Below are 13,822 nucleotides of genomic sequence, written 5' to 3' on the forward strand. Positions count from 1 at the left end.
GAAGTCAGGGGGGCTGCTGCACGAGAAGGTCAAAAGAGCTAGGAGCTAAAGCTCAGTGGCCACCACTTACCATCGATGGGACGAGGCGGGGTAAGCAAGGGGGGGGAATTGCTCACCACTGGGATGTGGTGGTGAGTAGCAAGAACAAAGCGAAAAGGGGTGGGGGAGGGGTAAGTTGGGCCGACATGTTGTCAGCCACATTCCTATTGTACCGGCTCGGGTTGGTGAAATAAACTGCGGCCTTTTATAATGCTAATACTTGTCTTTGTTTTATTTGAGGGGAGGAGGGAGCCAAAGAGCCAAGCACAGATCTTGACGCTTTTGTTAGTGTGCAGCAGTGCGGGCCCACTCGGGTACCGGCTCGGGTACCGGCTCGGGTACCGGCTCGGGTACCGGCTCGGGTACCGGCTCGGGCTGGTGAAATAAACTGCGGTCTTTTATAACGCCAATACTTGTCTTCGTTTTATTTGAGGGGAAGAGGGAGCCAAAGAGCCAAGCGCAGATCTTGACTCATTTGCTAGTGTACAGCGATGCGGGCTTGTCCCGCGCCGCTAGCTTTAACAAAGTGAGAGGCGCACGCCTGCAGGGTTAGGGAGTGGGGGAGGGGGATCAGAGGGGGGAAGGCTTAGGAAGGCGGGAGCCAATAGCAGCGCTGCCATTCAAAATCGCAGCGCTGCTATTGGTTTAGGCAGTAACGGTAGGAGGAGGTCAGGTCAGTCAGCGCACCAGAGGAGAGAGGGAGGACGTGGGATTTGAGCAGCGGCTTGAGCTTCCCTCCCACCCTCCCTGAGGTTGTAACATTGTATTGTTGTTTATTGCATTTCTTGCTTGAATTTTGTCGCAGTGGAGGCGGAAACCCGAGCAAAAGTTTATTTGTGTGTTTAAATTGTTTGGGACAGATTTTAATATTACGCCCGGGGGGTATATTTGTGCGCGCTACCCAGCGCGCACAAATGTACACTTGATTTTATAACATGCGCGGGCTACTGTGCGCATATTATAAAATCCGGGGTCAGAGTGTGCAAGGGGGTGCACACTTGTGCACCTTGCGCACACCAAGCCCTAGGGGAGGCCCGATGGCTTTCCCTGTTCCCTCCAAGGCCGCTCCAAAATCGGAGCGGCCTTGGAGGGAACTTTTTTTTTGGTCCCCCCCCCCACCTTTCCCTCCCTTCCCCTATCTAACCCACCCCCCAGCCCTACCTAAATCACACCCCCTACCTTATTTCGTTGAGTTACGCCTGCCTCTGGCAGGCATAACTTGCACGTGCCGGCTGGCTGCCTGCGCGCCAGGCCCTGACACAGGCCGCTGTGTCGGGGCACTCGGCCACGCCCACAGAATGCCCCCAGAATGCTGCCACACCCTGGACACGCCCCCGGACCGCCCCCGGACCGCGGCCCCACCCACAGCCCCGCCCCGGACCACGCCTTTTTCGAAGCCCCGGGACATATGTGTGTCCCGGGGCTTGCGCGTGCCACTGAGCCTATGGAAAATAGGCTCGGCGTGCGCAGGGGTATGTTTTCGGGGATTACGCGCATATCTTACGCGTGTAACCCTTTGAAAATCTACCCCTTTGTGAATTGACATGCGGGGGGGGGGGGGCGAGTCTCTTGCAGTCGGGGGGGGGGGCTGCTGCACGAGAAGGTCAAAAGAGCTAGGAGCTAAAGCTCAGTGGCCACCGCTTACCATCGCTGGGATGAGGCGGGGTAAGCAAGGGGGGGGAATTGCTCACCACTGGGATGTGGTGGTGAGTAGCAAGAACAAAGCGAATAGGGGTGGGGGAGGGGTAAGTTGGGCCGACATGTTGTCAGCCACATTCCTATTGTATGGGCTCGGGCTGGTGAAATAAACTGCGGCCTTTTATAACGCCAATACTTGTCTTGGTTTTATTTGAGGGGAGGAGGGAGCCAAAGAGCCAAGCGCAGATCTTGACTCCTTTGTTAATGGTTTGATAAGCTGCTAACTGGTAAAATATGCCTTTAATTAAGCCTTGAAATTAACCTTCTAGCAATGCCCCAGGAGTAGCAGTCGGACCAACATCTGTAGGCGTGCACCAGCATCTGAGGGACCTCGGGGAAAGATGCATTCTGAGTATTGTGTGCAAGAGATGATTAGCAAATTTATCGTATGAAAAAGATTAAGGGCAGCAGCCACTGCTGCACCACTGAGTACCCAACGGCCATTGCCTGCAGTGCGCTGAGAAGGATCAGGTGAACGCATGCCTCTGCCATGGGGGTGAGGGGAAAATTACTGTGCTGCTTAGATCATCTCTTTTTGAGATGTCTACTTTGTACTTCTTGGGTGTGAAGGAGAAAATGCTAATCCTGTGTCCTCCTTACAACCTGCCTAAACTCCACCAGAGACAGGAGCTAAGCAGACACAAAAAAACCCCCTCTGCCTCATTTTCTAAAGTATGTGTGTGTGTGTGTTGCTTACAGATTGTACAGCAGCTTGGGTAAGAACTCTATGGGGCTGATGCAATAAATTTGCGCAGAAAGCGGGCGCTGAACAGTCAGCGCCCGCTTTCTTAATGTGCCCCAGGCACCCAAGGAGGGGCGCCATGCAATATTTAATTAGGGGATTGCCTTAGTAAGGAGGCGCTAGGGTTGTTTGCACAGCCCTACTGCCTCCTTGCTAACGCGAACTCAATCGGCGTCGGCCGAGTTTATCGGCATCGCTTTCCCTAAACGCCGCACAGCCAGGGGGGTTCAGGAAACAGACGCTTATCATTCGAGCGTCTGTTTCCTGCACCCGACTGCCAGTGTTTTGGGGGTTTTTTCCCTCTATTTTTTAACTTTTTTTAGTTTCACTTTTCCTCCTACTTAATATCGCAAAGATATTAAGTAGGAGGCAGGACAGAAAGCATGCTTCTCTTAAGGGTAGTAACTGCCGCTCCATGCCGGCTAAGCTTTTTTTAATTCTCATCCTCTAGCCTTTTTATTTATTCCCATCCTCTAGCAGATTTTCAAAGCCTACGCGCGTAAATCCAGGTGGATTTACGCGCGTAGGGGGGGGGGGGGGGGTTATCCACGCCGAGCCTATTTTGCATAGGCTCGGCGATGTGCGCAAGCTCTGGGACGCGTGTAAGTCTCAGGGCTTGAAAAAATAGGCGGGGCGGAGAGGTCCGGGGTGGGGCGGGGAGTGGCCAGATTCCTCTCCACTGCCGCTGGGCCTGGGGATCGCGCGCCGGCCCAGAGGCAGGCGTAAATAAGAAAACAAAGGTAGGGGGGGATTTAGGTAGGGCTGGGGGCCGGGTTAGGTAGGGGAAGGGAGGGGAAGGTGGGGGGGGGGGGGAGGCGTAAGGAAAGTTCCCTCCAAGGCCGCTCTGAATGGAGGAAGGCTGCGCGGCTCGGTGTGCGCAAGTTGCACAATTGTGCGCCCCCTTGCGCTCGCCGACCCTGGATTTTATAACATGCGCACGGCTGCGCGCGCATGTTATAAAATCGTGCGTACATTTGTGCGCGCACAAATGTACGCCCGCGCGTACCTCTTAAAATCCGGCCCACTGTGTTTATCCTATGCCCCTTTGAAATCCTTTACAGTTTTAGTCTTCACCACTTCCTCCAGAAGGGCATTCCAGGCATCCACCACCCTCTCCGTGTAGAAATATTTCCTGACAATCTGAGCATTGCCACCATTATGCGGTGTTAAAGTTACGTGGCCAAACAAATGACCGGATTTCAGAGTCACATTATCTAATGACACCTAATGAAGAAATGAAGCAGACAGAGGTCCGTCAATCCAGCTAACAGACGTTCCTTTTTTTTAAAGCTTCTGTGAATACCAGCTAGTTGGTGTTATAGAAGTCAAATACCTTGAGCTTGTGAAAGCTCCCCCCTCCTAATCTAATTTCAGAGGAACACTGTAGTCTTTTAGTGATCAATAGCAATTACTGAGTCGTTCATATCCAATAAAGAATGGAGCAGGAGGCCCCTGTGATACATTACCTCCCAGGTTCACTCTGCGCAATAGATTAATAAACCATTATGGTAAGCATCCTTATTACTGGAGCAAAAAACAGAAGGACACTTAGAAGCTAATTGAAGTAATCCAACACAATGCCAGTGACTTCTCCCCATATGAAATAGTTATTAAAGGTAGGCGTTTATTTCTGAGCAGTTGTTTATTTCTCCCTTTTAATCTACATTTCTACGTAAACCAGCTTGTCTAATATTTTGATAAGAGTTTCATTTTGATTTAGACATTTCAGTTCACACACACACACACACACACACACACAGAGCGCATACACACCTCCTCCTCTTCCCATCCATTCCCCAGCATTATTCTAAGCACGCCCTGCAAGCCTGGCTCCAGACAAAGGTTGACATTGTATTAGGCTTTCTCCAGGCCTGCAAGGACTGCAGTGCCTTTCTCCCCATGCCTGCTGCTCGTAGCCTGTGAGGCAGCAGGTGTGGGCCATTTTCAGAGCGACAGAAATAGAGTTTGAATTATGATGTCACCATCAAGAATAGCCTTAGATCAGCAAATTCCACCAGCTGGCTGCAGCATGCAGGGTCAGCAAGACCTAAATCTTAAGCCATCTACATAACAGTGACAGTATGTGTAGATATACATACTGTAAATCAGCAGGAGAGCAAATCCACCTGATTTCCCACTGTGCCCTCTCTGTTCTAGGTCATGATCCGGCACACTCCACTGATGTGGAGGCTCTGGCTATGCTCTCCTAATCCATATCATCAGGCAGGTAACCAGATCATGCAAATATAAATGAAAGGAGAAGCCCATAGACACTGGTATCCAGATAATACTGACCTCACTTGCAAGGTAATGTGTGTAGCACTGGGTTGATAGAGTTGCCTCGGAAATACTGATAAAAACAATTGGGTGAAATAATTTTTCATGACTATTGCTAGCCATCTGGCAAATAATTCAGTGGAAGAAATCCCTGTGAAGCATGGTGGCCTCAGTAGTCCCATCTTGATGTACACTGGTGGGCAGATTCTCCTTCAGAGATGGCAACTGATTCTTCTGTCTGGCAGTCTCCAGCCAATACTGCACCTCGTGACTGGTTTACGGCAGCATAATATTTGGGGAGGTGGCAATTTTCAAATAGCTTGCATTTTTGCAGGCCACATGGGTGCTACTAACGCACATGCTTTAGGAAATTCTCTAAGAGAAAAGAAATAGCTGCCTTGCTTCTCTTTGAAAATTAGCAAGTGCAAAGTATATGCCTGAAAAGCATCTGTGTGCTTTGCACCTGCTGTTTGTGTGGGCACTCTCTTTTCCTCCTCCTAAGAAATGCCTCATTTTTTAATGCTGTATAAAGTGCATGCACAATGGAAGCTAGGCATAGTTTTAACTGTATTTGAGGAGGGAAGCTTTCAGTGGGGTCATTTTACCCGTGTAAAAATTGCCTTCCCCAAGATGCTTCTCCTTTCCAAGGCAAGCTGGGCATAACAATGGTTCAAATAAAAGTGGAGATATGAAGGCTTTTGAAATGAAATGGGAAATTTTAACAAAATGCATTTATTTATTTTACTTATTTAGACATTTTATATACCGTTGTTCCATTTACAGATCACAATGGTTTACAAAGTGACATTCATAATTATAACTCAACAAATAGACAAATAAAGGGGCGGATTTTAAAAGAGTTACATGCGTAAATCCTCAGGATTTACGCGCGTAACCGCTCCTGCGCGAACCAAGCCTACTTTGCATAGGACCGGCGATGCGCGCAGGCCCCGGGACGGACATATATCCCCGGGCTTTGTAAAAGGGGAGGAGCGGGACAGAGGCCTCCGGCACAGCGGCCATGCCTGGGGATCGCGCGCACAAGTTTGGCATGCGTAAATAACAAAATAAAGGTAAGGGGAGATTTAGGTAGGGCTGAGGGGCGGGTTAGACAGGGGAAGGGAGAGGAAGGTGGGGGGGGCGGGAGGAAAGTTCCCTCCGAGGCCGCTTCGATTTCGGGAACTGTGAATGGGGAAAGCTATCGGGGCTCCCCTAGGGCTCGGCATGTGCAAAGTGCACTAGTGCTTTGCGCGCATGTTATAAAATCGGGCGTACAAATGTAGGCCTCGCACGCAGGTTTTAAAATCTGCCCCAAAGGTTGGTTACAGGATGGTATTCAAAATCAGGCATTTATCTATCAAGTCAAATTTTCTAGTACATATTGAAATTGACTTAGTATATAAGGCAGAGAGATGGATAATGAAAATACGAAAGGATGGTTTTCACATCTTAGTCAGTGAGTTGCTTTGAGAATCTTGCATTCTATTGTTTGATTTATTCTTCATGGTTTAATTATATTTTGTCCTTTTGTTTTTGTGGTTCTGTATATTCAGATGTTTTTAAGTTAAATTATATGGGGCAGAGTTTAAAACCTGCGCGCGCGGCCTAAATTTGTGCACGTTACCCGATTTTATAACAAGCATGCGCCGAGCCCTAGGGGAGCCCCGATGGTTTTCCCGTTCCCTCCGAGGCCGCTCTGAAATTGGAGCGGTCTCGGAGGGAACTTTCCTTCAGCCCCCCCACCTTCCCCTCCCTTCCCATACCTAACCCGACCTCCAGCCCTACCTAAATCCCCCCACCTTTATTTTGCGCACGCCGGCCAGCTGCCTGTGCACAATCCCCCAGTACGGCCGCTGTGCCGGCCCCCGCCCCTTTCACAAAGCCTCTGGACATATGCGCATCCCGGGGCTTGCGCGCATCGCCGGACCTATGCAAAATAGACTCGGCACGCACAGGAGGATTTACGCGTGTAACCCTTTTAAAATCCACCCCTATGTGTTTTTGAATAGCCATGTTTTTAATTCACATTTAAATGTCTTTCTATCTGGTAAGATACACGACCCCTCGGGCAGGGAATTCCAGAGCTTTGGATCCGCTATGGAAAACACTCAATCTCTTATTTGCATCTGATGTGTGCATCGTATTATGGGAATAGACAGTAGTCCTTTATTTTGAGATCTTAATGTTCGCTGACGATTGTAAGGTTGTAGTGTCACTCCTAATAAGCCGGTATTATTGGAGTGAATGATGTTGAATATTATTGCTAATACTTTATAGTAGATTCTGGATTGTATTGGTAACCAATGCAGTGATATCAGTGATGGTGTAATGTGATCATATTTCCTAGAACCTAGTAATAGTCTTGCTGCAGCATTTTGCAATAGTTGTAGTGATTTTAAGTGACTTGCTGGAAGACCTATAGTAGGGAGTTGTAGTAGTCAAGGTTTGAGAAGATTAGAGTTTGCAGTACAGTACGGAAGTCCACAAAAGTTAATAATGGCTTCAAACGATGTAGAATATACAACTTGGCGTAACCTGTCTTAATTAATTTACTGATATGCATTTTCATTGTGAGGTTCTCATCTAGCTGTACATCTAAATTCTGTACTTGATTTGAGGGATTAATTTGACAATTACCCAGGTCTAGACTGATGGTTTCTACTCAGCCAGATGATTTCAGTCTTTTTAGGGTTTAATGTCAGTTTAAGTTGCAATAGTTCTTGTTGTATTGCTTTCATATATGTAGAGAGTATTGAAGCTGTGATTCCAAATGATCTAGAGAGTGGTATGAAAAATTGAAAGTCGTCAGCATGCAAGAAGAAAGTTATTCCTAGATTCATCAGTAATTTACACACGGGCCGATACAGTAAGGGGGCGGTAGAAAGAGGTACGTTAGTGCCCGGCGCACCCGCGTTTGCCACACACACAGTTCGGATCACCTACCGCTCGATACTGTATTTAAATGGCATGCAAATGCAAGCCGCGTCCAACGAGCTCCATGAAGCGCAATCCATTTTACTGTATAGGGGCTATACAGCGCCTATACAGTATCCTGGGTGTGCTGGTACCTGTCATTTCAAACGTCATTTCAAATGACGTTTGAAATGACAGGTACCAGGAAGTGGATGGCTCTCCTACAGACCCAGCTGCCTTGAGCGCCCGGCGCCAGCAAGCCCCAGCAGCCGGCAATCGGAGGCAGGGAGCGCAACCCAAACCAACCCAATCCACAGAAAAAAAATGCTTCTCACACTTAGCCGCCCAGTCCCAAACCAAACCAACCCAATCCAAGCCCCAGCAGAGAGAGACGAAATTTAGCCGTCCAGTCCCAAACCAACCCAATCCACAGGAAAAAAAATGCTTCTCGCACTTAGCCGCCCAGTCCCAAACCAAACCAACCCAATCCAATCCAAGCCCAAGCAGAGAGAGACGAAATTTCACAGTCCCAAACTTTCCCCCAGCCCCCGCTCACCTGCCCTGGCCGCAGCCACGCAAGCCCCCAGCAGCAGCAGTAGAAATAGAAGGGCGGCGAGAGAGAGCGGCTTCAGCAGCCCCGCCGGCTAAAGTGAATACATGCCCGCCTGTACGTCCAATATGGACGCTCAAGGCAGCGAAGGCGCATGCGCACATGTGTGCGCATGCGCCTTTGCTGCCTTGAGCGCCCATATTGGACCTACAGGCGTGCACGTATTTATCTTCGCCGGCGGGGCTGCTGAAGCCGCTCTCTCTCGCCGCCCTTCTATTTCTACTGCTGCTGCTGGGGGCTTGCGTGGCTGCGGCCAGGGCAAGTGAGCGGGGGCTGGGGGAAAGTTTGGGACTGTGAAATTTCGTCTCTCTCTGCTTGGGCTTGGATTGGATTGGGTTGGTTTGGTTTGGGACTGGGCGGCTAAGTGCGAGAAGCATTTTTTTTTCTGTGGATTGGGTTGGTTTGGGACTGGGCGGCTAAGTGAGAGAAGCATTTTTTTTTCTGTGGATTGGGTTGGTTTGGGACTGGGCGGCTAAGTGCGAGAAGCATTTTTTTTTCTGTGGATTGGTTTGGGACTGGGCGGCTAAGTGCGAGAAGCATTTTGTTTTCTGTGGATTGGGTTGGTTTGGGACTGGGCGGCTTTTGGTGGTAGAATCAGATAATTACATTCTTGTGAATACAGACAGTGCAATGGAATGTATGGGATCATGCTGAGCCTTAAATACCAAGGTTAAAGCTTTAAATTGAATATGCTGAGCAACCAGTAAACCACACTAACTCAAGGGTCAGGGTAGGCGGTAAATTAGTAGGTTAAAGACGCGGCAAGATAGCAGGCTAAAAAGGCGATAGTCGGGGCGCACTTTACTGTATGGGAGGGATAGCTAATCGGATCGTTTACATACATATACATGCCGCGGGCGGAAAGGGATATGCATCGAGTTAAAGAAGCGGTAAGGATCGGTAAAAACAGATAGTGAATCGCGGGTTAGACTTACGCGGCGAAATTGTGAGTACACAGCGGGTTAGAAACGGGGTAACTGCGGCCGCGCTTTACTGTATCGGCCTGACAGTGGGAACATGTTGAATAGTGTTCCTGAGAGGGCTGAACCTTGAGGGACACCTGAATCACACTGGAAGGTGTCAAATATGTGGTTGCCCAGTTTGACTTGAAATGTTCTGTTAGATAGAAATGAAGTGAACCATCTGAGAACCATGCCATTGATCCCTGTTTCTCATCTGATGGTTATGGTCCACAGTGTCAAAGGCCGCTGTTAAGTCAATTAGACCAAGGCAATAAGATTAATCTGCTTCAAACCCTCGTAAAACGAGCCTGTTAAAGAGAGTAGTAATGTCTTTGTTGAGTGATGTTTCCTAAATTCAAATTGATTTGGGTAGAGAATGTTTTGATCTTCCAGTTAATTTACAAGTTGGGATAACACTGCTTTCTCAAGAACTTTTGCTAGAAACGGCAAGTTGGATATGGGATGATAGTTGTCCCAGTTGTCAGTTCTACCAGTCTTATTTTTTAGGATCAATTTTATCACCCTTTTTTTAATCCATGTGATATAATTCCTTCTGACAGTGAAAGATTAATTAAGGTTGTGATTGTCAGAGTGATAACATGGTGTACTTGTTTCAAGGAACTGGCTGGTATTGGGTCACGTGGGTTAGTAGCAAGTTAAATTTTAGCAATGATTAAAGTTTTGATATGTGCACCACTTAACCAATTCATTTGAATCTTCAGGTGTTTTTGTTGGAGAACTGATAGTGAATTATTTTTTCAACCTACTGATTTTGCCTTGAGTGTGGTGGCATATTCATTGCGAGAGGCCTTTGTGAAGTTGTAGTTTCTCGAAATGGAAGATGTCGGGTCTATAATTAAATGTTTAACATTCTCAAAGAGCAGTTTTGAGTTAAATATAACCCATGAATTTGTTTAGCAAAGTAATCTTTTTATGCTTTATTGGTTAGGATACAGTATTTTGTAAGGAAAGATTTATATTTTCCTAGGGATTCAGCTGATCAGCATTTCTGTCATTGTTTCTCTAATTTTCTACAGTTCTGTTTAGTGCTTCTTAATTCAACACATCGTGACAAATTGTGACCATCCCAAGGCTTTGTTAATAGTTTTCATCTGGACTGGGCTAAGATTTTCACCTATGTCATTGACTAACATGTCCCAGGAATCATGTGGACAAGTGATTCCATGTGATTCCTGGGACAAGGAATCTTTTTTTCTATTGCTTCTGCAAGTACTTCCATCTCTCTCTTTCTCCTGAAGGTAAAAGTAAGCTTATTATCTATACTATTATAGATTTGGTTGGTGAAGGCTATATCCACTTTTATTAATTGGTGATCAAACCAGGGCAATATCATGTGTGAGATATTGATTAGTCAGTTACTTGTATTGGCAAATATTAGGTCTAGAGTTGGCACACTTTATGAGTGGCTTTCGTGACAAATTGTGACCATCCCAAGGCTTCTATTACTTCTAAAAACATTTCACAAGCTGAGGTTCTCGGTGTTTTGTCCAGCTGGAGGTAAAAGTCTCCTACAATTAATGTAGATTCTGGTGTTGGAAACACTTTAGTGACTAATTCAATAAGTGGTGAGCAGTCCTTTTGAAGTAAACCTGGTGGACAGTAGACCAGTCCTATGTTTAGTTGATGAGTGTTGCATCTGTTGGTGCTAGACGGCTTCGCCCCGTTTGCCTCACCTTATTCATGGCTCCTCCCGCTTACCTGGGGAAGATGGCTACCGCAGCGTCTACAGGCCAACCTCTCCGGCGTCCCCAGAGCAGCTATGGTGCAGCCTTCCGCCATTGCTCCTCCCAGGTACCTACTAGGGTGCGCGCGCGCGTGCGCACCCCACATCTTTATGCCACCCTTGGTGCGAACCTCGAGGGTTGTTCCCTCATGCTGACGTCACGCCATCCGGGTATATTACCTTCACTAGTTTGCTAGCTCATTGAGTTAGCATGGACTCGAATTCGTTCTTGTCTACACAGCTCTGCCGCTTCCATGCTGCCGCTGGAAGCTCTCTCTCTGCCCTTCGGGGTAACTGCTAACCTGGATATCCACTCCTCGGGGTTCCTCTACTTTATTTTAGGTGCCTTACTGGGAACAGGCACTCGCTCCTCAAGGGCCTGCTCTCCCTGCCTCGGTGCCTGTACCTTCTTCAACATACCTGGTGGAATCGCATACCAACAGCAAACACCTAGTGAGTACTCTAACTCTCAGTCTATCTTATCCACAGTTGGGAAACCTGCTGCGGAACCTCCTATCATCATCAAGGAGAGGAGGGCTCCCTCTGCCGAGGTCCCTGAGACTGCAACTACCAGACTGCCTCACTACTGCCACCTCTGGTGGCTCTCTTCAAGCTGTTTAATAAAAGAACTAACTATGTTTTGTGTATTACGAGTCTAGCCCAGTGCTGTGGCTCCTCACGGGGCTCCTCCCCGTGGGCGTAGTCATCTCCCACAGCACCCAAGGATCCACCAAAACACACTCAACCATAACAATGAGATTTTAAAATTGCCATTTCATAGGGTAGATTAATCTCAACTTTGCAGGATACTAGTTTAAATTTTTCTTTAGAGATTATTAATAATCCTCCACCTTTTTGTCTAGGTCTAGAAAAGTGAAATATTTCATAGTTAGGGTGGAAAATTTGGTTTAGGAGTACATTATCTTTATCAGATAGCCAGGTTTCAGAGATGCAAAAAATAGTGGACAGTAAATCTTCTAATAGGTCATTAATCAAAAGGATTTTTAGTTACGTAGACTGAATATTTAATAGGAGCAGAGTAAACATTAGACAGGATAAGATAGTGTTAGCATTAGTACTCATCATTGGGAACAGCAAGGGGATTATTTTCTAACCCTATCACATGCGGAAACTTCGCTGATGGAAAAAAGATAAGGCCCCTTATCGCCACCAGTAGTGTGCCCAATAGCCCCACCTTTTACTATGGCGCTATTGGGTGCGAAAGCCGGCAGTGATAACACCGCAGTGGTGCAATCGCTGCTGGCTTTCGCAGGCGCCCCCCCCCCCCCATTACCACCGGGATTCACAAAACGTTGCGAAGAAAGAAAATCCAGGCCCAAGTTCTTTGCTTCTTACTTGAGGCACTCCTTAGATCTCCATTCAGGCCCATCCTAGTATGGGCTCAATGAAGCATGTCTGGGCCATGATCATAATATTCAATCCAGTGGTCAATATAATAATGCACTTCGGGCCCGCACAAAGGGGCGCACAAAGAGGCAAGCTCCTTTGTTGCACTGCTTCATGCGCAGGCCTCAAGGTGAAGGGCCTTCAGCGTCACCGTCGCAGTTTGCTGGTGTCAGTGGGCAGGCAGTGGGCGGGCTGTGGGTGGCACAGTCGTCTCGTCTTCCGGGGGAGGGGGTGCCCTCATCGCGTCAGTCGAGCTACCCCCAGAGCTGGTTGTTATGCTGCTCGGTTGGGTCAGGTAGGCCGAGCTCCCTACCGCTGCCAGCGTTGCTGCCGCGATTTGCTGGTCTCAGTGGGCGGTCAGTGGGCAGGCTGTGCATGGCATAGTCACCTCGGCACCAGCAACCTCCTCCTTCTGGAGGGAGTGCCCTCACGTCAGTCAAGCTAACCCTGGAGCCAGTTGTTGTGTTGCTCAGTTTGGCCAGGCAGGCCTAGCTCCCCACTGCTTTTGCATCGTCACCACAGTTTCCCCTTTCATTTCATTCCTTTTCCTTCATTTTATTTAAAACAAATATATTATTTATTTATTTAAAAACTTTTTTATACCGTCGTTAAGTTAGGTACCATCACAACGGTTTACAATAAGGCACAAACATTAATGTTGGAAAAATAATGAATTCTATCCACTAAACAGGTGCCAACAATTTATGGTAACATAGGGGGTCATTTTTCAAAATGCGATAAGACGTTTTCGCATGCATTAAGGGCTTATCGCATGCGAAAACGTGTTTACCGCATGCGATCGCACCATATCGTATGGTGCGATGCAAATTCCAAAAATAGGAGGAGTTAACCTGTGAAGAGCTATTGCACAGCCATAATGCCAATTTTAACAACACCTCTTTGGATTGTGCAGTAAGGTTTCATTGCCATTTGTGATGTCTCCCATAAGTCTGATTTCAGCTGAATTGATGAGAGAGAGAAAGAGAGAGACTGGCCATAATGTCATGGCCCATCGGTAGGTATTTGTATCCCTATGGTAGGCCCACCTAGTAACTCGAGGTGGGGATTAGTTAAGAGTGTAGGGGGTTAGGGGCCACTTTGACATTCTACGTGACCTAGCTTGATGGATTCTCTACCTGGGTAACATCAAGCTAGGTTGAGAGAACATTGCCCAAATCTCATCTTGGAGTGAGTTTCCTCACTCCGAAGGCCATCAAATCTTCACAAGAGACCACTGTTCTGTTCGTAGGTGTCACGTAGAATGTCAAAGTGGCCCCTAACCCCCTACACTCTTAACTAATCCCCACCTCGAGTTAGTAGGTGGGCCTACCATAGGGATACAAATACCTACCTATGGGCCAGTCTCTCTCTCTCTCTCTCTCTCTCTCTCTCTCTCTCTCTCTCTCTCCCCCTCCCCCCCCCCGGGACCA

Source organism: Rhinatrema bivittatum, chromosome 8, assembly GCF_901001135.1.
Source record: "Rhinatrema bivittatum chromosome 8, aRhiBiv1.1, whole genome shotgun sequence".
Taxonomy (NCBI): Eukaryota; Metazoa; Chordata; class Amphibia; order Gymnophiona; family Rhinatrematidae; genus Rhinatrema; species Rhinatrema bivittatum.